This window comes from Equus asinus, chromosome 9 (genome assembly GCF_041296235.1).
Source record: "Equus asinus isolate D_3611 breed Donkey chromosome 9, EquAss-T2T_v2, whole genome shotgun sequence".
NCBI classification, from domain to species: domain Eukaryota; kingdom Metazoa; phylum Chordata; class Mammalia; order Perissodactyla; family Equidae; genus Equus; species Equus asinus.
In genome coordinates, this window is record NC_091798.1 from 40136016 (window position 1) to 40163104 (window position 27089).

Sequence of the window (27089 nt, forward strand, 5' to 3'; positions counted from 1 at the left end):
GTACCCTGGGCCTTTGCCAATGCTGTTCCCTCCACTAAGAATGCACTCCCAGGCCCCCACCCCTGCCTTTTGGTCTGCTGCTTGTCCATAAGATCAATGTCACCTCCCCTGAGAAGCCTCCCCATTCCCCACCAGGAAGAAAATTCTCACTTCAGTGCCAGAATGAGAGACAAGGACCAATGGTCGGGCTCCGCTGGGCCTCAGTGTCCTAATAGTGAAATATGTAAGACACGGTCGGACCACCACTGAGAACAGAATGAGGCAGAATAACCTGGTGCAGTGGTTCTCTAAGCAGGGTCCACAGACCTCTGGGAGTCTCCAAGACCTTCTCAGGGGTGGGTGAGGTCAAATTATTTTACTAATACTAAGACATTATTTAAGTCTTTTACTGTGTTGAGATTTGCACGGATGGTGCAAAAGCAATCATAGGGAAAATTGTTGGTGCCTTAATACAACTCAAAGCAGTGACATCAAACTGTACCAGGAGTCATTATATTTGTCACTGTCAGGAGCTTCCATTTTTTAAAAAAACAGCTAGTTTCACTTTCAGCATGTCCTTGCTGGAGCCGGCCTGGAGGCATAGCGGTTAAGTTTGCAGGCTCTACTTTGGTGGTCTAGGGTTCACTGGTTTGGATCCCAGCTTCGGACCTACACACTACTTATCAAGCCACACTATGGCAGGTGTCCCACATACAAAATAGAGGAAGATGGGCACAGATGTTGGCTCAGGGCTCATCTTCCTGAAGAAAAAAAAAAAGTCCTTGTGCAAGTGAAGTAGTAAAATTAGTAATTTTATTAAGTCTCAACCTTTGTGTACACATCTATTAAACATGGTGTGTGATGACATGGGAAATTCACACAAAGCACTTCTGTAACATACCAGAGTATGACTGTTGCCTCAAGGAAAAACCCTTGTGCAGTTTGTTTGCGTTACGAGCTGCACTAGCTGCTTTGTTGATGGAATACCATCTTTGCTTCACAAGAAAGACTGACAGACAAACTTTAGACATGGATATTTGGCAGACATTCTCTCAGAAATAATAAAGTGAGCCTGTCGCTTCAAGGAAAACAACTAACAGTATTTACCGCCAATGATAAAATTCTATTTTATTAAGTGAAAATTCAAATTTTGGAATACTTGCATAGGTCACCATGAGCTTGACAGCTTCCTGGTACATTTCCTATGAAATTATTTAGTATTCTATAATGAAATGTGCTAACACTGAGAGATCTACATAACGTAGTGAACTAATGTTTTCTAAATGGCCAAAGCGCGATGCTATAAAATCACGCACGGGCAAGAGATCTATTCAAAGCACGAAATAGATAAATGGACTTTAATGTAACAGAATATGAAAAGTTCATTGATACGGTTTCAGATTCTACATGGCACTAACCTTTAAGAAATTACCACTTGTCAAGTTTTGGTGTAGTATCAAACCATCCGAAAAGGCTATGAAAATCTACTCCTCATTTTTCCAACCAGAAATCTGTGTGAGGCCAGATTTTCTTCATTTATTTCAATAACAACAACAAAAACATCACAACACACAGAAGGCAAAAGCAGATATGAGAATCAAACCCCAGGGGGGCTATTTGCTCTATTAAGCCAGATGTTAATGAGATTTGTAAAAACGTAAAAACAATACCACTCTTCTTGCTAATTTTGTTTTGCTCTGGAAAATAAAGTTATTTCTCATAAAAAGATATTATCTATGTTAACATGTAACGGAAGTATTACTGTTATTTTTAATGAATGAATAAATACATGCTTTTAAATTTTCTGTTTTCATTTCTAATTTGGTAAATCTTGATGGATACAACCCACATAAAGAAAATCTCTTTGGGGTCCTCAATAATGATTAAGTGTGTAAAAACATCCTGAACAAAAAGTTTGACAACTGCCGGTCTAGTGCTTCCGCAGCAGGAAAGACTAGGGGTAGACTTGAAGAAACATCTGGATCAGCAGAGAGACAGGCAGTGAACAAAACAGGCTACCAGAGCTAGTTCCTCTGAAGAAGTCCCGTGCCCAGGCCTTGCAGTCTAGGTGGGCAGGTAGGGAGGGGCCACGTGACTTCAGGGCAGGGGTTCTGGCAGAGGCTTTGGGGAGTCCCCAACTTCCCTCTGCTGCCCCTGTAAGGCTTGTGAGTGTGAAGGGGGAGGCCCAAATACACAACAGACACCCCCCCACACACACACACACTCACGGGGCTGAAACCCTGCTGAGGAACTCTGGCCCTCCATGGACGGCCTCCACCCTCCCCCCACCCTCCCCCACCAAGAAAAGGATTGGGGCCTTAAAATTATCATCACCGCTGTGCAGCAGACAATACAGAGGGGACATTATGTGCCGGGAGAGAGGCCTCGTTGTTGGTGCTGCCGAGGGAGACAGCAGCACTCTGTTCTGAGCAGGCTGGGGGCTGCTCATGTGCTCTAGCCCAGACCCTCATACCCCAAAGCGCATCCTCACCCCAGTGCACACTCACAGTCTCACCCTGGTGTACCCCTCAGGCCCAAGCTGCGGCACATAGGAGCCTTCAGATGCTCCCGGCTCCCACCCCCAACCCACCACCTCCGTGCACACCTCTGCCTACCCTCTACCTGCTCTGGGTTCTCACTGCCAGCCCCGCACATCCCCACGTATCCGTGGCACAGGCAGCCTCACCTCGGGAGCCCTGGCGGGGGTGCAGGGGACACAAGGCAGCCACACTGTGGGCCCTGAGGACGCCCTGCCTGCCCCGCCCTGCAGTGCCTGGCTGGAATCACAGGGCACTGAAACCAGCAGCCGCCTAGGCTGGGCCAGACATGCCTAGACCCACAGAGGGACACAAAGGCTGCCTTGTTGCTTTGCCAAACCCTCCCAGCTCTGGAGTGAGAGGGAGGGACCAGGGTAACTGGCGCCCCTACCCTCAGCTCTTGGGCTGGCCCTGGAGCAACACTGGACTTTAACCTCTCAGGCCACCACCCCTACTGAGGCTAAAGGGCAAGGTGAGGACCATGCAAGCCTCCTGATAAAATAGACCCAGAGGGGGACGCCCAGGCCCAGAACTTAAACTCCACCCAAGGTCTTTTTGTTTCTCCTCAGAGTTGGAATCCCTCCCTCTCAACATTTGCACAGGTCATTCCCTCTGTCTGGAACTCCCTCCTCTCCCCGCAACTGGGGAACTTTTCATCTTCCTTTTGGCACATTGTTCAGAGAGCACCTCCTCCAAGAAGCCCTCCTGATCCCTGGGCTTCCCCACCAAATGGGGAGCTCCAGATGCCCACAGGAGAACGCCCAGCGCTGCCCAGCCTGAGGCCTGGCTCGCGGACAGTGGCAGGACTGGCAGAGGAATGAATGGCTGGGCATGGCCAGGCCCATGGACTCAGTCCCATCTCAGGCCCAAGGACCACACTGTGGCAGTGGAAGGGAGGGAATGGAGTCCCCAGCCCAAATCATAGACCAGAACAGCCACCAGTCACACCCTCCCCTGGTGATACAAAATGGAGTTCCTTAGAGGAGCCTGCTTTCTCACATCCAGGCCCTTGTTCTCTTTGCCTAGGACACTTTCCCATCCATCTGCTCGCCAAGTCCTACTCATCCAAGTGGGAGCTGTTTTTATTTTTTATTTAACATTTATAGAATAGTTACTGTGCAGCAGGCACTGTTCTAAGGGATATTTACATGTATTAACTCATTAAATCCTCACAACAACCCTTTGAAGTAGGTATTATTATTATTCCCTTTTTAAAGATGAAGAAAGTAAAGCACAGCAAGGTTAAGGAACTCTTCCAAGGTCATGCAGCTAGTAAGCAGTGGAGCCATAATTGGAACCCAGCATGTTACTTCCAGGCAGCCTTCCTTGGCCTCTCAGACCAGATTAGGGACCTCTGCTGTGAGCATCACCAACCTCAGACCTGTTTGAGATGTAATCAGCTGTCTACTCGTTTGGCTCCCTCCTCTTGACGGTGAGCCCCTTGAGGGCTCCCATGGGGATACATACCTAGCACAAACCTGGGCCACAGGGACTCTCAAGAAACACTGTTGACTAAATAACCTGGAGCACAAGAAGGATGGCCGGGCTCCCAATACCCAAGGTGGGGAGGAGGTAGGGGCTGCCTAGAAAGGGCCAAGGAGTTCTCTCCCCTCCCGAGGCCACACACGATCTTTCTCGTCACTCACTGCCAAGCCTCTGCTGTCCCTGGGTACACGGGGCTATGGAGAACTGGGAAAGGAGGAAGGGGCTACCAGGCTCCACAGGGACACCTGGAGGCCCAGCTGCCCTCAGGTCTCCATGTCTCTCCAGGCAAAGGTTTCTTGAAATCCTCAGGTACCGTGAACCAAAAAGAGAGCCCTTTTAGGGTCTGCTGCCCCATTCCTCTCTTCTTATATCCAATTTTCCAAACTACTGGATAGTTTCTCCAGCTCCTAACCAACGTTTTCAAACTGATGCTCAGACCCCAACCAGTAGCGTGGGACACCTAGGCACCCAGTAGACCCGCCAGACTGCAAGAACTTCACACTTCAGAGTTGTCCTGTGGGGCCAGGCCGGTGGGTTAGCGGTTAAGTTCACATGCACTGCTTCAGCGGCCCAGGGTTCGCTGGCTCGAATCCTGGGTGCAGACCTACACACCACTTGTCAAGCCATGCTGTGGCAGGCATTCCACATATAAAATAGAGGAAGATGGGCACAGATGTTAGCTCAGGGCCTGTCTTCCTTAGCAAAAAAAAAAAAAAGAGGAGGACTGGCAGTGGATGTCAGCTCAGGGCTAATCTTCCTAGGGGAAAAAAAAAAAAAAAGAGTTGCCCTACGGACAGAGCCTCTTCCTCCGAGAAGCTCCATTTCCATCAGCTGTGGCCAAAAATGGAGACATAACCAAGCCCCAGCCTCCCATTGGCTGCCTATACTTCTAAAGTAGGATCAATCCCACTCCCCAGAGAAATAGCCCCAAGATGGGGCCACTGGGACTTCAGTCTTGGTCTTCCTGGCTCTGAAATTAGGCTGAGAGGTTCTCTGAAGAATTGGCAGGAAAGGTTGCAGGTCTTTAGGGACGGAGGCCCCATTGGCCTTCAGGGGACAGCCCTTCCCTCACCTCAAAGTAGATTTCCCAGCCTGCCCCTGGGTCAGCCCATCTTTTTGCTAATGCTCACCAGATCTGGTCCCCCCTGTGAAGGTGACTGAAAACAACGCTCCCTCTGTGAAAGGAGCTAGGGTCTTTCCCTATCCCCACCCCCAGCCACCAAAGGACAGAGTTTCCAGAGAATTTGCTTCATAACCAAGGGAGGGTGGGAGTGGAGGGCAGTTGGACAGAGGCAGCTCCCAAATTCCTCCTCAGGCAGCAGCAGTGTGTTTGGAGGGGAGCTGCAGGCCCTGCTTGAAGCTGTGTGTGCAACCGCTGTTTGTACTTAAATAATAATAGGTTACAGATCAATAAAAATAGCAAAGTTTTCCAAAAGCACTTTACATAAAATAAAGAAAATGCCAGTTGCCCCTAACAAAAAATTAATTATTGTGATTATGATGATGGTGGAGATTTTGGGGGCGCCAAGTCATTTCCCCCTTTCCCACCAGGCTGGGTGTGAGGGCAGCCTGGACTGAATGAGGCCACATCCCTTGGAAATGTAAATCTACCTCAACTTCAACTGAAAAAACATGCTCCGAGCCACAAAGCCTAGGCTGGGCCTATGAGGGAGAGAGATGTGATGAGTCCCTGGACCTGCCCTCTCCTGTTGAGCACTGACTGTGTGCCAGGCACTTCAGACGCCCTTTGCCATCTTTTATGACCACCCTACAAGAGAGCATTGAAGTACCGTATTTCCCCCCTTTTACAGATGAAGAAACTGAGGCAGGGAGAGGTTATGTAACAACAGTTGCCATTGATTCAGCACTAACTAGACCCTATGCTGAGTGTTTCTGATTCATCGTCTATTTGTTCCCCACCTTAGGCTCACTTTACCAAAGAAGAAACTGAGACTTACAAAGGTCGCTGTCTTCTCAAGATCCCAGAGCCCATACATGACAGAAACGAGACTTGAACTTAAACCCTGGTCTGTCCCACTCCAATCCCTGGGCACACAAAGTATTGTGATAAGGGCCGAGAGAATAGGGCAGAGAGAACTGCGGGGCATGAGAGATAAAGGGCAGCCCCTTGTTTGTGGGAGTAAGCACATGACTTCACGGAAGAGGAAGAAGCTGAACAAAACCATGAAGAATGGTTAGGGTTGCAACAAACAGAGATGGGAGGCAGGAGACTCGAGGCGGAGGGAACAGCACATGCAACGGTTTGAAGGTGGGAACCCGTGCGGCATGTTTGGGAGCAGCAAAGGGGCTGTTTGCTCAGTCTGTGGAGCACAGGATAAGGGGAAGTTGGGTCAGGAGCAGGTAAGAGTGAGGATGTAGCTATGGGAGAAGCAGTAGTGATTAATGGCACCAGCTAAGTTTGAGTCCCGGCTTTGCCACTAATCAGCTGTAGGACCTTGGAAAAGTCTCTTCCCCTGTCCAAGCCTCAGTTTCCTTATCTGTAAACTGGAAATAACAATAGTTTCTGCCTAACAGCGTTGTTCTGAGGATTCAGACAGGCAGTATGCCCAGCCTAAGATAATCATTCAAGAACTGAGAACTGGCTGGCGTTCATGTTACTGGGCAATGGGGAGTGACAGAGGACTCCTGACAGAGAGGGACCCAAATAAAGCTGGGCCGGGAAAGGACTGACCCAGCTGCTCATACCTCACCACAAGGAACCCCAGGACTCAAGAAGCGTGAAAGCAGATCCTTGGGTCAGGGTCAGCTGCTCCACCCAAGGTTTCTTTGACATCTCCTGTTTTATCTTTAAAGGGTCTTGTGAATTCCCCTATAAGCAAGCCATGCTTGTTTCTAATAAAAATAATGTATTAAATTACTGAATGCTTCCTCTACTGAGAGAGACATTCCAGGAAGCAGAGCCATTTACCCAGCCTGCCCCGCAGCCGCCCACACAGCCAGGCCCCAGGGTGAGCCGCACAGGTGGGTGCAGTCCGGAGCCGGCCTCACAAGGGGAGCGATTGGGGGGAGCTCCCTGCCTTTACATCTGCTGATTCGATTCGTTCCCCTGAAGTGCACCTCCGACCCCAGCCCCAGCCCAACAGGGCTAGATTTTCAGAAAATCTGCCTCACAGCTGAAGGGTTATCTTCTCAAGTGTCAGCTTACCTGTCTCCTCTTCAGAGAGGCCTTCCCTGATCACATCACCCGATCTTAATGCTCACCTAGCATTCTTCCCCGTCTGATACTTTCCCATTTCTCTATTACCAGTCGGCCTGTCTTACCCAGCCAGACTGTATGCTCCATGAGTGCAGGACTGTGAGTGTTTCATGCAGCATCGCGTCTCCACCGCAGAACCATGCCTGGCACACAGCAGGTGGTCAGTAAATACTTACCTGTGGGGAAGGGAGGAAGGGAGGGAAGAAGCGGAGAAAGAGACAATAAAACAAAATCTGTGTTCTTGTCCCCAAATTAGGAGGCTCCTTTGGAGCCTCAGTCACCCTCTCTGTAGAATGGGCACGGCCTCTAGGCCAGGGACCACGACGGCCACCCTGTAGGATCCCGTCCCCTCCCTGCAGTGCTGTCACAGGCCTGCCTCTGAAGCTGCCCTTCCCTTCCCCACACCCCATCTCAGAGAGACAGAAATTAATTTCCCTTTGGCATAAACTGATTTTGATGAGCCCAGTCCCTGGCGATTCATCACAGACCTCTCGGGGAGCACTGCAGGGAATGGCGGGTGGCGGCATGACTTATGGGCCTCGCAGCCCCAGACGCCCAGCTGCTTCGGATGGCTCCGGACACCTCCAGCCCCCCTAAATCAGCTGTGACGGAGCGACCTGGAGAGCTGCCCAACCCGTCCTCCAGCTCGACTGGTGCCCCTGGCAGGCGCCTCCCAGGTCAGGGGGCACAGGCTGCGCGGAAGTGGGTGACTTCATCCAGGCTGACTCACCCCCAGCCAGCCACTGGGGACAGACTGCAAGACAGAAGCGGCAGCAACCCTCTCCAGCTGGGAGCTTTGGGGAGGAGGAATCCCCACCCTCCCTCTGTATCCCCAGGGCTTCCCCAAACCAGACTGTGCTCCTACCCTACCTCATACCATCATCCCAGAACCCACACTGATGTCCTGCAAATAGTGCTGGCCCTTGGCTCAGTACCAGCCTGAAGCGGTCTGGGGGCCAGCCCCAATGCCCTTTTTACCAGCCAGGTAAAATGGCCCAACCTTGTAACCTCTGAGATTCAGTTTCTTCATCTGCAAAATGGGCGTGGTGATCCCTGCTCCACCTCCAGCTCAGAGGTATTGGGCGACTCTGACTGATGTGAGAGGGTCTTGCAAACAGGAAAGTTCCATGTGGAAGGGGGGTGGGAAGCTGGATCAGTAGGCACCCGTGCCGTAGGGCAGGGCGAGACTAGACCTCTTATCCTGGCCTGGGGTGCCCTGAGTCGAGGCCCTGCCCTCTCCCTCCCTCCTCCCACTCCCCCCTCTGCCACATTAGCATCCTTAAGCTCTTCAGATAGGTTGTTCTCCTCCCTCCTTCAGGCCTCTGAGGTTGTAGGCTTCTCCCAGCCTAGAACTCTTCCCCGCCATCCTTTCTTCTTTGCGTGGTTAAGTCCTATTGAACTCTCAGTCATCAGCTTAAACATTACTTCCTCTGAGAAACTTTTCCTAGCCCCTCAGTTTGACACTAGGGGCCCCGTGTCTGCATCCCCACAATCTAGCCACTCCCCTACATTATCACAGTCATCTCAGTCTGCCTCCCGGATATTGCCCTGGTTCTCCCCTGCATCCTTCGGGCCCAGGCCAGTGCCTGGCTCATGGTAGGTGCTCACTAATATTGGTTCATTTGAACTGAATTCCTGTGCCTACGCATATTGGGTAGCAGCAGCTGCCTGAAGCACTGTGTTAAGAAAGATTCTGAGGGGCCAGCCCTTTGGCCGAGAGGTTAAGTTTGCACGCTCCGCTTCAGTGGCCTGGGGTTTTGCCAGTTCATATCCTGTACACGGACCTGGCACTGCTCGTCAGGCCACGCTGAGGCGGCATCCCACATGCCACACTAGAAGGACCCACAACTAAAATATACAACTACGTACTGGGGGTATTTGGGGAGAAAAAGAAGAAAAAAAGACGATTGGCAACAGCTGTTAGCTCAGGTGCCAATCTTTAAAAAAAGAAAGAAAGAAAGATTCTAGGGGGCCGCCCAGTGGCGCAGTGGTTAAGTGTGCACGTTCCGCTTGGGCGGCCCGGGTTCGCCGGTTCAGATCCCGGGTGCAGACATGGCACTGCTTGGCAATCCATGCTGTGGTAGGCGTCCCACATATAAAGTAGAGGAAGATGGGCATGGATGTTAGCTCAGGGCCAGTCTTCCTCAGCAAAAAGAGGTGGATTGGCAGTAGTTAGCTCAGGGCTAATCTTCCTGAAGAAAAACAAAACAAAAGAAAGATTCTGAGGCTGCACAAACACACATAAGCATCACACCTGCCACAAAGCAAGGGTTCAACACATGTCAACTGTTAACATTGGAGTTGCTATTGGGAGTTAGTCCTTGGGAATCTGCACCCTCTCCTTACCTGTACCTACCTTCAGTCAGAGTTCTAGCAACCCGGGGTGGGGAAGGGAACCAGAGAGGGCTTACGTTCTGAAAAGACCTGAAGACACTTACCCGCCTCCAGCAGAAATAGCTACGTGGAATCAGAAGACCTTCCGACTTGCTTAGGAGACTGACTTCAACACTCCGAGTCTCAGCACCCTTTCCTGTCAAACAGGAATAACTCCCTGCTGCCGACTCACAGGGTGAGGCCCAAATTCAAAAGTGTCGGGCCCGGCACTTGGTTCACCTTGACAAAAGAGACACATCATGACCATCATGGACACACCGCAGCCACTGCCACCAAGGCCAGGGTAGGGCTCAGAGGGTGGGGAGCCCAGAACCAGGGCCATTACCAACCATAGCAGAGTCACACCTCTAGGCCCTACCTTGAGGCCCCTATCTTCACCCAATCACAGGGCCTGCTGTGAAACCTAAGAGCAGAGCCAAACCTCCACTCCCTCCTCTCTGGCTCTGTGACCTTGGGCAATTCCACCTCACTGAACCTCTTTCTTCACTTGCAAAATAGCAGTGATAATTGTAGCTGCCTCCCAGAGTTCTTAGAAGGATTAAATGAAATCATTGGGTAAAGAATGCACTTAGCATTCAGCTTGAGGCCCAGTAAGTGCTCAGTAAATATTACCCATTATCATCATCATCATCATCATCATGACCCTAAACGCTGTAGCTATGCATGGGATAAGATGCCCCTGTTAATCCTGGTCCTTCTGTGCAATAGTAACTCCCGGAATGTTCACAGCAAACTAGAATATCATCCCCACTTCCTGGATGGGCAAAATGAGGCTCAGAAAAGCTAGGATTTTTCAGACTGAAAATTCCCTGAAGGCAGAGGCCATGCCTCCCAAGTCTGGGCTCCCCTTAGGATTGAGGCTGTGCCTCCCGCATCAGACTGGGGGTTGTCTCCTTCGTTGGGCCAGGAGCCAGGTCTCTTTTTCAGCCTCTGCTCTCCAGCCAAGTTCAGAGGAGCAGGAGGGGGTGCGGTCCAGCCCCCTGCCTCCTTGCAGCACAAGAAGAGGTTCAGGCTTAGACGAAGGTCAGCACGGGGCCTGCCTGGTCCTAGCTGCCCCAGCCGATGCAGGGACGCCTCGTGACTGCCCCCCCCCGCCCCCCCCCGGCCCCAACACTGGCTCCAGCTTCCCGCCTGACTGGGCTGAGCACTTCAAAGCCAGGAGCCTCTGAAATGAGGCCGCAGCATCCGAGATGGCAGCTGGTGGGGGGAGTCAGGCAGCCCCTTGGCCCCCTGTGTGTATCTCCAGGCACTCCTGTCGTGTCGACTTGTTGGGCAGCGTTGGACACCAGGTCCTGGGGGATGGCTTTGGGTGCCCAATTCATGGCCTAAGGAGAATTAAAGCTACTAGCATGCCAGCGAGCCAAGGCTGCAAAGGACGAACTCCTTCATGCAAGCAGGCACTAGAGGCCCATGTGCTGGTGAAAGATGGGGAGCCATGGAGAGTGACCACTAGGACTGACACACACACCCACACGCACGCACGCTCTGCACTACATAACAGGATGATACCGTGTGCTCTGGCATTCCAGACCCGGGGTCAAATCCTGCTTACCCTACTTCCTAGATGTGTGACCTTGGATAGCATTATAAGTTGAACTGTGTCTCCCGCCACTCCCCCCTGCCCCCGGCCAAAATTCATATGCTGACATCCTTAACCCTCAGTATCTCAGAATGTGACCTTACTTGGATACACGGCCTTTACAGGGAGAATCAAGTTAAAATGAGGTCATTGGGGTGGGCCCTAATTCAATATAACTGGTGTTCTTGTAAGAAGGGGAAATTTGGACACAGACACACATAGAGGGACGATGACGTGAAGAGACCCAAGGAGGAGATGGTCATCTGCAAATGAAGGAGAGAGGCCTGGAACAGAGCCTTCCCTCACAGCCCTCAAAAGGAGGCTGTCAATACCTTGATTTTGGACTTCTCCTCTCCAAAACTGTGAGATAGTAAATTTCCATTGTTTAAGCTGCCCAGTCTGCAGTGCTTTGTTATGGCAGCCCTAGGAAACTGACACAGGTAGCCACCGTTTCTCGGAGCCTCAGTTCCCATAGGCCTAAGCAGAAAATATAATAGCACTTGCCTTGTAGGTTGCTATGAGGCTTAGATGAGATGGTACCTGTAAAGACAGCATTTAGCACAGGATTAGACACATGGCATGTACTCAGTAAATGCTATTTAAATGCTTTACTACTGTGGTTATTATTCATTCATACATTCCATATACACTTATACATTTACTCATCTATTCCAGATAATTCTGTACTGTACACCTTCTGGGCCCTGGCACCAGGCCCTGAGGTTGAACAAATCTCTAACCTCTGAGTACTTGGCAATGAACAAAAGTAGCCCTATCCTTGTGGGAAACAGACAATCCACATACACATAAATCAGCTGATGGGAGAGCAAATGCCTAGGGGTCTGCCCACGTGTGCACATGTGTGTATGAGTGTTAATATATGCATATGTGTGTACATAGGTGTTAACGTGTGCTTGGGTGCATCAGGAGATCTATGTGCCCATGCATGTTAGTGTCTGTGCATCTGGACGCTCAAGTGCATACCTGTGTGTTCATGCATAGGTATACACATGTGTGGTGTTCTGGTGTGTATGCATGCATGTGCCTGTGTACGTGAATGTACATGTCGGGGCATGAGAACATATGGGCGGGTGTGAGTCTGGATGAGAGAGTTGAGCAAGAGTAGACGTGTGGGCAAGTGTATATGAGAACAGTAGGGCCCAAAGCTGGTACCCTCTGCTGCCTACAGCCCAAGAAGGAGCTCTGAGAGGCCATCTCAGCCACCCGCCAGCCTCAGGTAAACACACATCCCTTCCCCAGGTCAGACTTCCTTTTTTTCTTCTTTGGCGAGGAAGATTGTCCCTGGGCTAACATCTGTGCCAATTTTTCTCTATTTTGTATGTAGGACACCACCACAGCATGGCTTGATGAGCAGTGTATAGGTCTATGCCCAGGATCCAAACTTACGAACCCTGCTGCCAAAGTGGAGCACGTGCACTTAACCACTACACCACCAGGCTGGCCCCCCAGGTCAGATTTGAATGCTCTTGTGCTCAGGAATCCACCCTAGGACCCTCCTCAGTGTGTAACCCTGACTTTCAGGAAGTCCTTCCAGCATTCTGACCACAATTCCTGGGTGACACTTGAGAAACCAGCAGTCCCAAAGCCCCTGAATGAAAGAGATATCAGCCCTACATTCCAGGAACATGTAGTACTACACCCTCATTCAGCTCCCCCCATCCTGCCTTTCCAAAGGAGGAAGGTGGGATCCCACATTCCCAAAGGCCTCTCCCATTTGGGTATCCTATTCCTATCCTATTTCTGCTTTCAGAATGCCCAACATCAACACTTCCTGTCCCACCACCATCCCTCTCCACATCTGCAAGCTCACAAGGTCAAGTGGTTTTCCCTGCACCAAGGTTTGAGAATTCCTGGGGGTGCTGAGATCCCTTGGCCAGAAGGAAGCTAGGGGAAAGTGGAAATCACCTCCCCTCAAGCCCTGCTGGGGGGACTTGAGGTCACAAAGCTGGGGATGTTCTGAGGCCTGGCTACCACTCCCTCCTCATCTAAGGGGCAATACTAACAGGGAGAAGATACGTGAATTCCAGAGGCGCTCCCCATCATGAGGGTGGAGAGGAGGAAGAAGTGAGTTCTGCCCCCAATCATCTCCCCCTGCCATCGCTGAGCCAGACAGGCACAAGGGTGTGAATAGGTCTCCGCCTCCCCAAAAAAAACCTTAGTAGGGTGGGAGCAACTCGCATAGCTGAGGGAGGGGGGACCTGGGGGCTGGAGAGGCAGGAAGGTGGAAACCCGCTCAGACAAAGGCTGACCCCAGCCAGGCTGACTGGCCAGCTAGCCCACCCCCACCCCCCTGCGGCAGGCAGCTTGGCAGGGCTGAGCGCCAGCTCCTCGATCCAAACCGAGTTCCCACCGAGCGTGCTTAATGCACCGGCGGTGACATTTCTGCCTTCAGAGGCAAGAACAGGAACCCGGCCATTTTGATGAAGGGCGCCCAAAGTGCAGACGGTAGATGGAGGACCAGGATCCGACTCCTGCACCCCCCACCCTAACCGCCCACTCTCCCCTCTGCCCAGTGCCCAAGCCAGAGGGTCACAAAACTGGGGTGGCCAAACAGGGAAGATGCTACAGAAACCCCCACCTTCTTGTATAGGTGGGGAAACTGAGGCCACAGCGCTGAAACTAGCTAGATCTGGAGAATGTTAAAGGAGGGACTGAGAAAAGCACCGAGGCGGATGGCCTGAAGAAAGTCCAGGTGGGAGCGCTTGTTTGAGGAGCCAGAGAGCTGAACCGAGCAGGCCGCAAGGACAGGTTTCAAAAGAGTTTGCACACCTGGCCCCCAACCGTGGCGCCCCCTCATGAGGGCGCTCGCGGTGCCTCTAATCCTCCAAGCAGCGAGAGGGTTAACCTTCCTCGCGGTACTTGCCGCAGTAAGTGGAAAGGAAAGAAGTGTCAACTCTGTTCTCACCACAGCGGGGCTGTCGGATGGCACCTCCCCCCGCCCCGCGCACCCCGCCCGGCCTGCTCCCCCGCCCTCCCCTCGGAGCGCGCGCGCATACACCTCCCACCGCTTTGCCCAAATTATTTTCGATCCCGGGAGACTCCGGATGCCAGACGCGCTCCGCGGCGGCGGCGGCGGCGGCCGCGCCTGATTCATTGCGCCAAAGCTGCAGATGCGACCTCCCGCCTGCGCCCTGTGCCCCGGCCTGCGTGCGCGCCTGGAGGGACTGGGGGTGTGGCAATTTGTAGGCGCTACCCCCCTACACAAGAGGCGGGCCCTGGCCCCCTGGGGCCAGGTCCCCAGTCCCCAGCTCCGCGGGCTGCGCTAATTAGCTTCCTCGGGGGGCGCCACGCGGCGTGAGGGGCGGCAATTTCCCGGCTGGGCTGCGGGGGAAGCTCTCCCACCGCCTGGGAAGGTGAAATGGGAAACTCGATTCAAAGAGAGCTTTCCTCCCCCCTCCCGCCAAGCGCCGTAGAAAACGGGTTTGAAATTCCTCCTTTTTTTTTTATTTATAGTGCACCGTCTCCATGGAAACCGCGGAGGAGGTCACGGTAGCTGGGCCCCCGCGCGTCACCCCGCGCCTCGCCGGCTGCAGGCGCCCGGATTGCGGCCTCCCAGGCGCCGCGGCCCGCGTGGACTCCACTCCGAGTTCCCCGCCCCCGCTCTACTCCGCCCGCGGCTCAGGCCATGTGACTCTGCCGGGTCCAAACCCAGAATGGCGCACCTGGGCACCAGTGCGCTAGGCTGTGCCTCTGTCCCCGGGCTCTGGCACGCGGGAATGCGCCAAGAAACACGTGCCCAGCTCCAAGTCGGGAACATGTGTGGCCAGACGCCGCCGAGGGGCTCAGTGCACTTGCGAATGCCCTGGAAGATCGACCTATATTGGCGCACAACTCCAGAGCTCTTGCTAAAACGAGACCGCCCGTGGTTAACGCCGGCTCTGGAGTCAGCCGAATCCCGCCTAGGTAACTTAGCTATGTAACTTCAAGCAAGTCACGACCTCTCTGCGCCTCAGCTTGCACATCAGCAAAGTGGAATTAGTGTGAGGCCTCAGACAAAGTACGTCAAACGCCTATCACTGTGTTTGGCACGTGGTTCTGAAAAATGGTAGCTGTGGTTGGGGTTATTTTTTCCCAGCTGGGAAAGCCAAAGCCCAGAAGGCTTCGCTCAAGAGTGCGGTCAGCCTGAAGGCTGGGAGTTACACCTTGGGAGCTCCCCAGCACCTCAGCCTAGACGCAAAGGCGGGAGGTGAGGGCACGGGTGCCGGCGGCGTAGGGCCTGGGGCGCGGCGAACGAGGTTGGAGCCTCCCGAGCTAGCCACATCCGCACCCGGAACCCTGGAAAGGGGGCTCCCCGCGGTCTCTCCACCCCCGCCCTCACCCCCGCGCCAGCACCATTAGCAACAGGCCAGCCTGCCCTCCCTCCCAGGGCTGAGGCCGCACCTGCCCCACCGGATGGCCGCCCCGGGGCCAGGCCGTGCCCCCCACCGCGCACACTTCCTCCGCCCGCCCCCCCCAGCACCCCGTCGAGTGCGCAGGGGGAGGGGAGCGGGCCGCCCCCGCCCCGCCAGCTTCCCACAGCCTGAGCTGCCCGGAGCCGGGGAGGCAGGAAGTCTCAGAGCCGGGGCGTGGAGGCGGGGTAGGGGCAGGAAGTTGGGGGTGACTCTCCCAGAGACCCCAGACGGGGCCCCGGCGTGGGAGCGGGGTGGGCGGGCGCGTAGGGATTAAGGGTGCCCCCTCCTCTGTAGCTTTAGGCCATGTGACCCAGGCCGGAGCGCCCCGCTGGGTGAGGGCGAAGGCCGCTACCTCGGGCGACCCCCAGCAGCGCGCACAAGGAGGGAGGGGCCGCCTTTGTCTACTTTGCCGCAGAGGCAGCCCCCCACCACCCCTCCCCCCGCGCCCCGCCGGGCCCTGCACAGCCCGGGTTTTCCATCCGGCCCGGCTCGGCTCGGCAGCTGTCAGGGGACCGAGCTGACCTTCGCGAGCAGGGAGTTTCAATTAGCCGCAGATCAGATAAGCGGGCGGGCCCGTCTCTCCGGGCACCGCGGGGGCGCAGCCCCGCCCCCGCCACGCCGCGCCAAACGCGCTCCAGATGGGAACAAAGATGAGGACGCAGCTCCACCTGCCTCCCCGGGGAGGGGGGAAGAGGAGGCCCCGCCGGGAGGAGCTTCCCACCGGAGGAAAGGGTTGCGCGCCCTCCCCTGCCCGTCTAGGATCTCAGGCCCGGGCAGGGGTCTAGCCAAGACGATCTTTGCGGCTCTGCTTGCCTCCTGCACTGCAGAGAGGTGCCTGCCGCACTGACCTCATCCCCAGGCGGGCATCGTGCCCTCCCTCCTCCGGAAAGAACCTTTTACCATCTTTGATCTCATCCAGAGCTCTCCCTAAGAGGCTGAGAAGAGGCAGAGCCCAACAGAAAAAGGAAACTGAGGTAGAGAGGGCCTAGGACTTCCTGACCCAGGTCACACCAACTACAACATTCTTTCAGATGTTTATTGAGTGCCTACTAAGTGCCAGGCACTATTTAGACTATGGGGACACCAGAAAACAAAAATAGTATCCTTCCCAGCCTCACAGAACATACATTCTAATTCAATGAGACAGACTTTAACCAAGTAAACAAATACATAGTTGAACAAGAGCATTTCTGAGCGTCTGAAGAGCCTTGAAGATATTAAAATAGGTCATGTGAGACTGATTTCAGGGAGGGGACCATGTTAGCTATGGTAGTCAGAGAGGACCTCACTGAGGCCTGAAAGGCCAGGAGGAGCCAGCCAAGCAAAGGAGAGCGGGTGGAGCAGGCCACTGTGGGCCTGACCTCAGGCCCAAAGGGAAAGCAGACCAGGGGAGGAGGTCAGGGTTTATGCAGAGTGCATTGGGAGCCTTTGGTGGGTTCCAGGCTGGGAGTGACATGGTCTGACTTAAATTTTTAAAAGATCCCTCTGGCTACTGTGTAGATGGAAGGAAGGCAAAGCTGTAAGCAAGGAGACCAGGGAGGAGGGGGAGAGGATAGGGCCGGAGGGGGGAGAGGGGGTGGAGGAGGGGTTATTGGATTAGTGATATATTTGGCACATGAAGTGGTTGTGGGGATGAGGTAGAGCACAGGAAGCTTGGTGAGTGTGCAAGTCAAGATTTGAACCTAGGTCAGCCTTTGGGAGTGTGGAGGAGGTGCTTAGAGGTGAAGAGCAAAGCTATGGAGCAAGAATGCCAGGGTTCAAATCCCCCTAGTGATAATCACCAACTGAGTGACCTTGGGCAAGCATCTCTATCAGTTTCCTCAAGCGTTTAAAAAGGAGAAGAATGATAATGGAAATTGTCATTGTAAGGTTTGAATATGATATAAGGTGAAAAGTGTGTATCACAGAGTCTAGTAACTAGTAGGTGCTCAATAAATGTTGACTATTATTATAGGTGTTGTTACTCCACTCCCCACCCCCGGACCACACACACACATACCTGCCTCTCTACCAGAACCATCCCCTGGCTTCCCAACCCACGTCTGGCCTTGTTTTCATTTGCTGAGGGCAGAAGCCCCTCTTCCTCCTATTACCCCGACCCTACACACCTTGGTTTGGAGGGCAGTCAACAGGATGGGGATCATTAGTAAGAGACCCACCCAGTCTTTGTTCACTAAACTGACTGCTGGAATCCCTCGTCATCCCAGGACCCCCACTAACCATCCTGGGGTAACCCTCTGAGCTCCTCAGTGGTCTCCATATGGGCTTGCCCTCCTGGACTGCCAGAGGAGTTGAGAGCCTTCAATTATCATTCCTTGAATCAGTTGAGTGACCCTCCAGGCAGGGCTGTGTGGGGACAGAGAAAAGCAAACCCAGGCCCTGCCCCCAGGCAAATGCCTGGACGACTCAATTGCTGTTGGTTATGGCATTTTGTGCTCTGGGAGCTCAGAGCAGGGCAGGAGAGGGGGTTGGGGGGGCTCCCTTGGGAAAGCAGTTACTACAATCACAACTCCCATTTTATGGAGCCTTTACCCAGACAGGTCCTGGTCCATACACAGCACTGAGTCCTTACAATGACCCAACGAGGTCAATACTATTACTGTTCTTAATTTATGAGTGAATAAACAGAAGCTTCCAGAGGTGAAGTGCTTTGCCCAAGACCACACAGCGATTAGATGGTGGAGCTGGGAATAAACCCAGGCCGGAACAGGAGAACTTAATCATTCTGCTATCTGGTCTCATATGCTGTTAAATGGAAAGATGTCTCTGAGAGGCCTTCAACCAAAGTCCTGTGGAGATGCGTCTTGCCCTTACTTCCCTCAACTTCCCTGTGTGCCTGAGTCTTCATCTGAATCCTCAGGAGCCCAGCCTGGCATCAGGTACACAGTAGGTACTCAAGTACTGCCTGAATGCTGCATCTTCTTGATAAAGCAGTGATGATGCCTGCCTTCACCTCCACACCTCCCCGTGGGTTCTGGGCCCCCTACAACCCATTTCAAAGTCTGTCAGAGCTGTTGACTAGAAAAGAAAAGTTCTAGTTTGCATAATATTTGCATCTGCTTTGCATGTTGTTCACATAGTGTCAAAATGCACAGGGGCCTGGCCGGCCCTGGTATCCTATTCCCCCTCTTGATATCCTCCTCCCACTTTGCTGACCCAGAACAGGGGCTGGGGGTTTTGGAGAATACCCATTTAGGGTCCACCTAAGCTTGTCTACTTCCAATGTTGTGGGGGTGGAGAAAGGGAGATTCCTGCCTGCCTTTCTGGGGATGGAGTGTGGTGGGGCAGGGCAGGGGAGCCAGCAGCAAATACACACACACACACACACACACACACACACACACACACACACACACACACACACACGGCAGTGCAGCAGGAAACATCTGGGGTCTGGGTGCCTGCCACCCCATGACTGAGGTTCAGGAGAAAGGAAAGGAGGAGGCGTTGCTGTTACTGCTGTGCCTGCTGCTGATGGCTGGGCGGCCCCAGAGTAGGATCCTCACACCCCAGCCTCTCCTCACACAGGGCCAGTCTGCCTCTCCTACAGCTGACCTCACACCTACACACCCTTCAGATATGGCTGCTTGGGCTGGAGGGAGGGGAGGGGAGAGACAGGAAGAAATAGAGATGCTAGTAACGGGATGGTAGCAAGGACTAGAAAGAAGGAAACTATGGCTCTGTGATGCTGGGGGAAGAGGGGCAGAGTGTGCACAGCCTGGCCTCAGCCTGGACCTTTAACCAGGTCAGGGCCTCCTAAGAGACCCTGACATGGGGACGTGAGAGGAGGGTGCTGCTGTGATTGGCTGAGGAGGTGTGACCCACATGAGTTACCAGAGGCCAATAGCCTGTCCCAGTTGGACCCAGACATCATTATAATGAGTGTCTTGGGGTCTGATTGGCCATGAGGTGTCAGCAGTTGAAGACTGTGATTTGCAGAGGCATCTTGCAGCCCACCCATGCCCTCGTCTGACTCCAGGTTGAGACTCCAGGTTTGGAGGCACCCAGACACTCAGTAGGAACAAGAGACCCAGGAACTCAGAATGGTGGGCTCACCTGGGGTTCTTGGATGGATGGGAGGCAGCAGGATACTCACTGAGTGCCTTTGTGCCAACCATGTGATGGACACTGAGAGTGACACAGGGTACTGATAGCCTGGCAGAGATCCTTAGACCTACTGACAACCATTGCACAGAGCCCTTCCTGGAGGAGGCAGCACAGGGTCTGGGCTTCAAAAGATGAGTAGAAAGAGTGACAAGACATGTGACTGAAGGCACAGTGGGCAGGGCCTGCTTCAGAGTGTCAGGGACAGAAAGAGGAGAGGAGAAAGGAAGGGGAGGCAAGGGCTGGATTGTGCCAGGCCTTGAATGCTAGGCCCAGGAGCCAGCTCTCTGACAGGCAGGAGGGGGCCTGAAGGGTAGGTGCAGACTGGAGGAAGAGGCTTTGAGAGCCCCAGCCTGCCTCCCTCCCTCACATCTCACACCTTCCCCCTGCCCTGGGGCAGCGAAGGCATCAGGCCTTGCGAAGGTGCCCCATCCACCCACCTCCCTGCACGGTACATTGGGTGCTGCCTCTGCAATGGACTGAATGTTTACGTCCCCCAAATTCATATGTTGAAATCCTGACCTCCAGTGTGATGGTATTAGGAGGTGGGGTCTTTGGGAGGTGTTTAGGTCATGACGGTGAAGGCTTCATAAATGGGATTAGTGCCCTTATGAAAGGGACCCTACAGAGCCCTCTTGCCCTCCTTCCCCCATGTGAGGACACAGCAAGAAGTCCTTCTAGGAGCCAGCCTGGTGGCGCAGCAGTTAAGCGCACATGTTCTGCTTCGGCGGCCCGGGGTTTGCCGGTTCGGATCCCGGGTGTGGACATGACACCACTTGGCAAGCCATGCTGTGGTAGGTGTCCCACATGTAAAGTAGAGGAAGATGGGCACAGATGTTAGCTCAGGGCCAGCCTTCCTCAGCAAACAGAGGAGGATTGGCAGCAGATGTTAGCTCAAGGTTAATCTTCTTCTTCTTCAAAAAAGAAGGCCTTCTATGAACCAGGAAGTGGGTCTCCACTGGACACTGAATCTGCCAGCACCTTGATCTTGGACTTCGCAGTCTTCAGAACTGTGAGGAGAGAACTATTGTTTAAGCCACTCAGTGTATGGTATTTTTGTTATAGCAGCCCGAATGGACTAAGATGCCTCTGTAACCAGGAGAGGCTCCCTGGGGTGCCCTCAGCTGAGTTCCCAGAGGAACCTCCTCCCTTTGCATGCCCCCTATGCTCAGCTGAGCATCACAGTCATCCCTGCAGCCCTCACACTTTGCAGGTCTCACAGTCCTGGGGTAATTCCAGGTACCATAACTTAGAGTCACAGAATCTCCATAAGCCTCAGCTTCCTCCCTCACATGGAGATAATACCAACTTTCTAAGATTCTTTTGAGAATTAAGTTGTATGAAGTACTTAACAGAATGCCTGAATTTCATTTATTTAATCATTCTCTATTTATTGAGTGTCTTCCATGTGCCAGGCACTGTTTTAGGCACTGGGGTTTCAACAGTAAATCACAGACAGGATCTCCTGTCTCAAGGGTTTCCATTCTAGGGAGGGAGAATGAATGTAAACCACAAATATGAAAATGAAGGAATTTCAGATTATGACAAATGCAGGGAAAGTTTAAATAGGATAATGTAACAGGGTGACATAACAGCATAACTGGAGGTGGGGAAGGGTGGTTTTGGATATGGTAGTCAGGGACCTTATCTCCGAGGTGTCATTTGAGCTGAGGCCTGAATAATGAGTTGTCATCAACCATGCTGAAAGGCAGAGGAAGGGTGTTCCAAGGAGCAGAAACAGCAAGTGCAAAGGCCCTGAGGCAGGAAGAGCTTGCTCAATGGGGAGGCTGGTGTGGCTAGAGCAGAGGGAGCAGGGAGGGTAGAGGCATGGGTACTGGGGGTCCTCAAGGACCTTGGTAGGAGCCTGGCTTTAATTCCAAGGGCCATATAAAGCCATTGGAGGTTTTCAGCAGGCGTGCTGGGAACTGATTTACACAGTAATTGCTCAATAAAGGCTTACTGTTGTCATTATGAATAATAATAATATGAAGCCCAGAGAGGAATAGCAATATGCCCAAGGTCACAGAGTCCCCATTCCACGGCCCCTTCCTCCTCTGATTGGCCTTCCCTCTCCCCTAAGGAGCCCTGTGGATCAGCCCCAAGCCTGGCGGGAAGGAGGTGAGGGCAGCCTCCCTTCCCTCATTCCCGCTCCTTCCCTCCGGCCATTTCCCGTGCTCCCGGCGCCTGCGCCCCAATTAGCCAGCGAGGCTGACGGCCTCGGCTTCGAATGACAGACACCTCCTGTCACCCCCTGACGGGCGAGGAGATTAACTCTGAGCGGCGCCGGCTCCAAGGGACGACAGGGAGGGGCGGAAGGGGGAGGGGATGATCAGGACTCCCCCCACCAAGGGCCCCCAGTGCCTTGGAAGGAAGTGGGGCTGGAGGGGGCCCCTGCCCTCAGAGAGGAGTGCTAGCAGGCTGGGGAGGACCACCCCCACCCTCCTGATTGGCCACTCCAGCTGGGGACCCTGCCCCAACTTCCCCCCTCAGCTGCTCTGAGGGCAGGGACTGAGCCTGCCTGTGGGTGCTACACAGATGAACCCTCAGTTCTAGGCACAGAGTGGGTACCCAGTAAACATTCATGGACCGACTGTGCTAAGTACTTTTTTTCATGCAGATTTATTCAATTCTCATTTTAAAGAACAGGAAACTGAGGCTCAGAGGTGGAGGGACTGGTTCAAAGATCACACAGACGGGCTAGAATTTGAACTGAGGCTGCCTGATGCCAAAGCCAAGCTTCTAATCACTGTACTATATCACTCCTCTCTTTAGGAGGGGACTCAGCTCCATCTAGGAATTTACAATCCACTTTGGGGCAATGAGACACAAGCCCTGGAAAAGGAAATAACACAGCAGTTCTGGGCATAGGTGCTGAGCGCCAGGCTGCGGGTCAGAAGTTCCAGGTAACACTCCCAGGAGAGTGGAGCCAGGAGAGCTGGGTACAGAATGGAAGTGAGCTTCCTAGAGAAGAGGTGAGCTGGACCTCTCAATGCAGGTATGCCTAGCCAGCAGAGGGCAAGAGGAAGGCATTCTAGGCAGAGGAGAACTGCATGGGCAAAGGCTGAGGGCAGAATGGGCAAGGCATGCACTACCCGCTTAGGACTTAGGATGCAAGTGACAGAAACCCAACACACACAGGCTTAAGCAAAGTTGAAACCTATTTGTTCCTTTTGAGGCTCAAGCCAAAGAGTGTTTGGCTTCAAGTAAAAGGATCAGTTTCCCTTTATGGCTTCATTCATGAAGAGCTCTCCCCAAGTGGTGGTGGCCTCAAATTCCCACACTACCAGATCAGACAACCTCTCACCCCAATAATTCCAACCAAAGTTCTGGGATTCAACCCTACTGGCCAGGCCTAGGTCATGTGTCCATCCCTGAATAATCACTGTGGTCAGGGAGGAGGAGTCTGCTGATTGGCCAGGTCTTCCAGCAGCAGGGGTAGGTGGAATGGTTACCCACAGCCAGAGCCCTAAGGGTGGTGGGGAGGAAAGGTAATTGGCTGAGGGGTGGGTGTGGGGGGACGGGACGGAAGTCCTTTCAACACCAGGGCTCCCCAGTTCTAGGGCTGAATTCTGGGTCCTGCATGACCTCTCCATGGGCAGCCTGAGGACCCCTAGTCTCCCCAATTCCAAGAGTTCCCACCCGTGTAGATGGCATCGACCAGCCCAGCTCTGGCCAGGTGAGAAGGCCAGGACAGAAGGGGCCTTGAGGGTTCCCCCTGCCCAAGCTTGCTCTGGTGCCTCCCATGTCTTCATGGGCCTGCCTGATCTCTTCACCCATCCTTCACCCTTAGCCCGGCTCTAAGTTTCCCATTGTGTTTGTTTCATTATCAGGGTCTTTAATTGCCTTTTACAAAGTCACCAGCTCTGACTGCCAAGAAGGGCAATCTTGCAACAGGAAAGACCATGGCCAGGTGCCAGGAAGAACTTCTACAGGGACAGTATTCCACCTTGTAGCCAGGGATGGGCATGGCTGTCAGTGTTAGGAAGCAAGAGAACCGGCAATAGCGGGACCAGCCTCCAGGTTAGGGTGAGAGCTGCAGTAGCTGGTCCTAGAGCTAATGACTCTGGAGGTTTCACCAGGAGGAGGTGGCAGCCACTGTACTTTTAGCAGTCATGCTCAGGGTTTGGAACATAGACTTGGAAGTGATACTGATGATTTGAATTCTGGGTCACCTAAGTGACCTTGGGCTTGCCCTCTCCAGCCTTGGTTTTCTTCTCTGTAAAATGGGGGTAATGCAAGGCCTGACTTCAAGGGGTAGCAAAGTTCAAATGAGATATTACATCCAGGTGCTGGCACCACTCCTGGCACAGCAATTCTTTCATAAAGGGGCAGTTGTTACTACTAAAATTCTTCTAGCTCTTCTTCGAGACTGGACTTAGCCTGGAGCTCCTGGCGTCTCTTTCTGGACCTCAGTTTCTCCATTTGTACTTCCAGCCCTCTCAATCCTAGGATGGGTGACTTAGGTGATGTCACTGAAGGGAGGACCCCTCCCACATCAGTCAATCCATGGGGGGGGGGGGCGCCAGGGGAGGCGGCACACAATGCCCAACCAATGTTTTCACCAGGCTGGGCAGGCAGCGCCAGGCAGGCGGGAGCTGGTCAGGTTTTTAATTGAACGCGATGCAAATGAAATGTAAATACCATGCAAATAAGCTCTTGCCAGGAGGCGCTGGGCTGGGAGCAGAGGGAGGCAGGGAGGGGACTGTGAGCAGGGGCCCTCCCCTATCGCCCTTCCTCTCTCTCCCATGGCTGCCCACGCCCACCCCCTGGTGCTGCCCACCAGCCTAGCCACTAAATTCCGGGAACAGTGGGCACTGCATCCCCCCGCAGTCCCCTTCCAGATCCACTTCCCTGACCCTGTGGCTCCTGGTGGTGGTGGTGATAGGGTGTGCAAGGAGGAGCCACCGATCCTGTGGACAAGGCTAAGCTGACACAGACACTCAGTCACGCAGAAAGACAAACAGAGACATAGAGGGGACACAGATACAGACATGCAGAAACCCACATTCTCCCTCAGGTCTCCTGTAACACTGAGACCTACACAGACAGCCAGTCACACATAAATATACACAATTGCACATTCAGTCACAAAATACACACAGCGGCCCAAATAGAACCAGTCACAGGGGCACACGCATGTATACACACACGCACACAGTCTGTCCTGCCATGAGGACTGCAGACTGAAGTCCTATGCTGGCCCGAGGTCAGGGGTGGGGGGTGGAGGAACATGCACCCTGTGTGGTCAGAGCCTGGTGGTCTGAGTGAGGCCAGATGGGCGTAGAGGGTGAGGGGATCCTCCCGGGTGGCCTGGGCCCTTTGCCTACCCCCTCATCCCAAGATATCACCATACCCCAGGGCTCACAGCCACCAGAAAATCCCAGGTGTCGGTCCATCCCCCAAGTCCTGGGCTGCTGGGCCCCATCTTGGGATTTGGAGTCCCCTTGTGGTTCGGTAGCTGCTGCCCACCCCCATCCCCCACACCCAACTTGAGGCAGCCAGCCATTTGGGGGAGATTGGCCCAGGTGACAGGGCCTGATCTGCTAGGTCAGGAATCCATGCCCCACCCTGCTGAGGAGTAGAGGATGAAGCACAGGGGAGTGGGAAAGGGCTGAGCCGTCTGGACAAACCTCCATTCCACCCAGGATCCACATCTGGGGGTGGTTGCAGCCCCCCCCTGAGGTGACTCACGCCCCACATTTAACTCTCATTAGCGCCTCTGAGCCCAGCTGGGAGGGACAACCGCCAACTTCCCCCAGCAGACAGAGAGCTCTGGGTGGGCCGCCCTCACAGACTCAGTTTCCCCCCAGGGGCCTGGCTCAGCGACAGGGGCTGCGTGGGAGAGCAGTGGCCCATGGTCCCCTTCGCCTGAGCTAGGGCTGTCCTCCGCCCCACGGAATGAGGGACTGGGTGTGGCTTCTTCCAGGAACCCCCGCCCCAGTCCCCCACCGGATGCATCGCAGCCTCGGTCCCCCACTCCAACCAGGGCTCAGGGGTCAGGAAGGAGGGGAGGGGGGCGGACGGCCTTGGATCTGAGGCTGCCTGAAACTGCGGATGATCCCGCCGCCAATCGGGCAGCGCCCTTCAACAACTCCCTCTCCGCCAGGGCCTTACACAGGGCGGGGTGTATGAATGGGGGCCAGAGAAGCAGGGACGTGGCCAAGGACCCATGGCCGTTCCGGGCCTCCTTCTTTCCCCCCTTCACAGGCCCGACCTTGCTCTTATTTTGACTAAATCTGCCCTGTTAGTCGCTCACGGTGCGCAGGGTGCCGGGGGCGCAGGCCCCAGGGAGGCCATGCCGGAGACCCCCACCCCCCAGGAGGGGCCAGTTCCGCCTGCCTCCGCCACACTCCCTCCCCCCCTTCCCCTCTCTGTGGGAAGGAGGCAGCTGGGGCGGGGGTGGCCGCGGGAGCGTCTTGCCCGTGTGATCGTGCCGAGCCGGGAATTCGGGGCCATGTGGGAAAGACATTAGTGCCGGCCGCCCTGCCAGCCAGGAATGCGCCCCCCGCTCCGCAGCCGCCGCCTGCTTGGCCCAGAAACGGTGACTCACCCGCTCCGTGTTCCCACCCCCTCGTCGTGCACCCTCCGCAGCCCACCACGGGCCTGGCCGCGGGCTTCCAGCCTCCCTGCCTTTGCTCCGTCTGGTCCTGCTCCCTGCTTTGCCCATCCTCCAGTCTCTACCAATCTCTTGCAATACTGAACCAGACTGCACCTCCGGGGGAGTCCTCAGACCCCCCTCCTCAGGGATGTCTATTCCCCGGACTCTTGCTATGGTTAGAACATTCCTTTGGGACTTAGGTCCTCTGGCTGTCTCCCTCCAGAATGACTCACCTCTGGGCCCCCACACCCAGCACAGGGCCTGGAGCACAGGGCAGGTGCAGAAAAAAGAAGGGAGTCCATGTAACCTGTTAAGCCTGGGAAGCAGACCATGTGTCAGGGAGTACTGATCCTCCGGCTCCTCCTCTGTGACCTTGTTCCTTGGGCTCCTCCTCTGTGACACTGGAATAATAAACAATGCCACCTACCTCCTAGGAGGTGTGACCTTGGACCCTTATTCCCCTAGGCTGAGTCTTCCTTTCCTTACCTAACATAATGGGGATAACAGTACCCACCTCCTATGCTAACAGGGGCGCCCTATGCTCAAGGCCCGCCTCCGAGAAAGATTTAATCACCATGATGGTGGTGGTGATATTACCAGTAATCACAGCTATTTAAGGAACACCTACTATGTGCCAGGCCCCAGGCTGGTTACTTTCTAAACATCTTATATCATCCCTGCCTCAGTCCTATGAAATAGGTTCTGTTATTATCCTATTATCCTTATTTTACAGATGAGGAAACATTGAGGCTTGATGAGGGAAAGGCATTGACCCAGGGACCCA

General features: G+C 54.0%; 1 long non-coding RNA gene across 2 annotated transcripts; it reads right to left on the reverse strand.

Moving 5' to 3' along the window:
- Positions 1-776: 776 nt before the first annotated feature.
- LOC139046164 (uncharacterized) lies at positions 777-26683 on the reverse strand. 2 transcript variants are annotated; one of them, XR_011505807.1, is made up of 5 exons: positions 26539-26683; positions 16126-20717; positions 11696-11731; positions 9657-9831; positions 777-9410 (listed from the first exon to the last, which is right to left on the reverse strand). It is a non-coding gene; the product is annotated as an uncharacterized lncRNA (long non-coding RNA). The 2 variants fall into 2 exon arrangements; XR_011505806.1 differs by having other exon boundaries at positions 14218-20717.
- Positions 26684-27089: the final 406 nt, after the last annotated feature.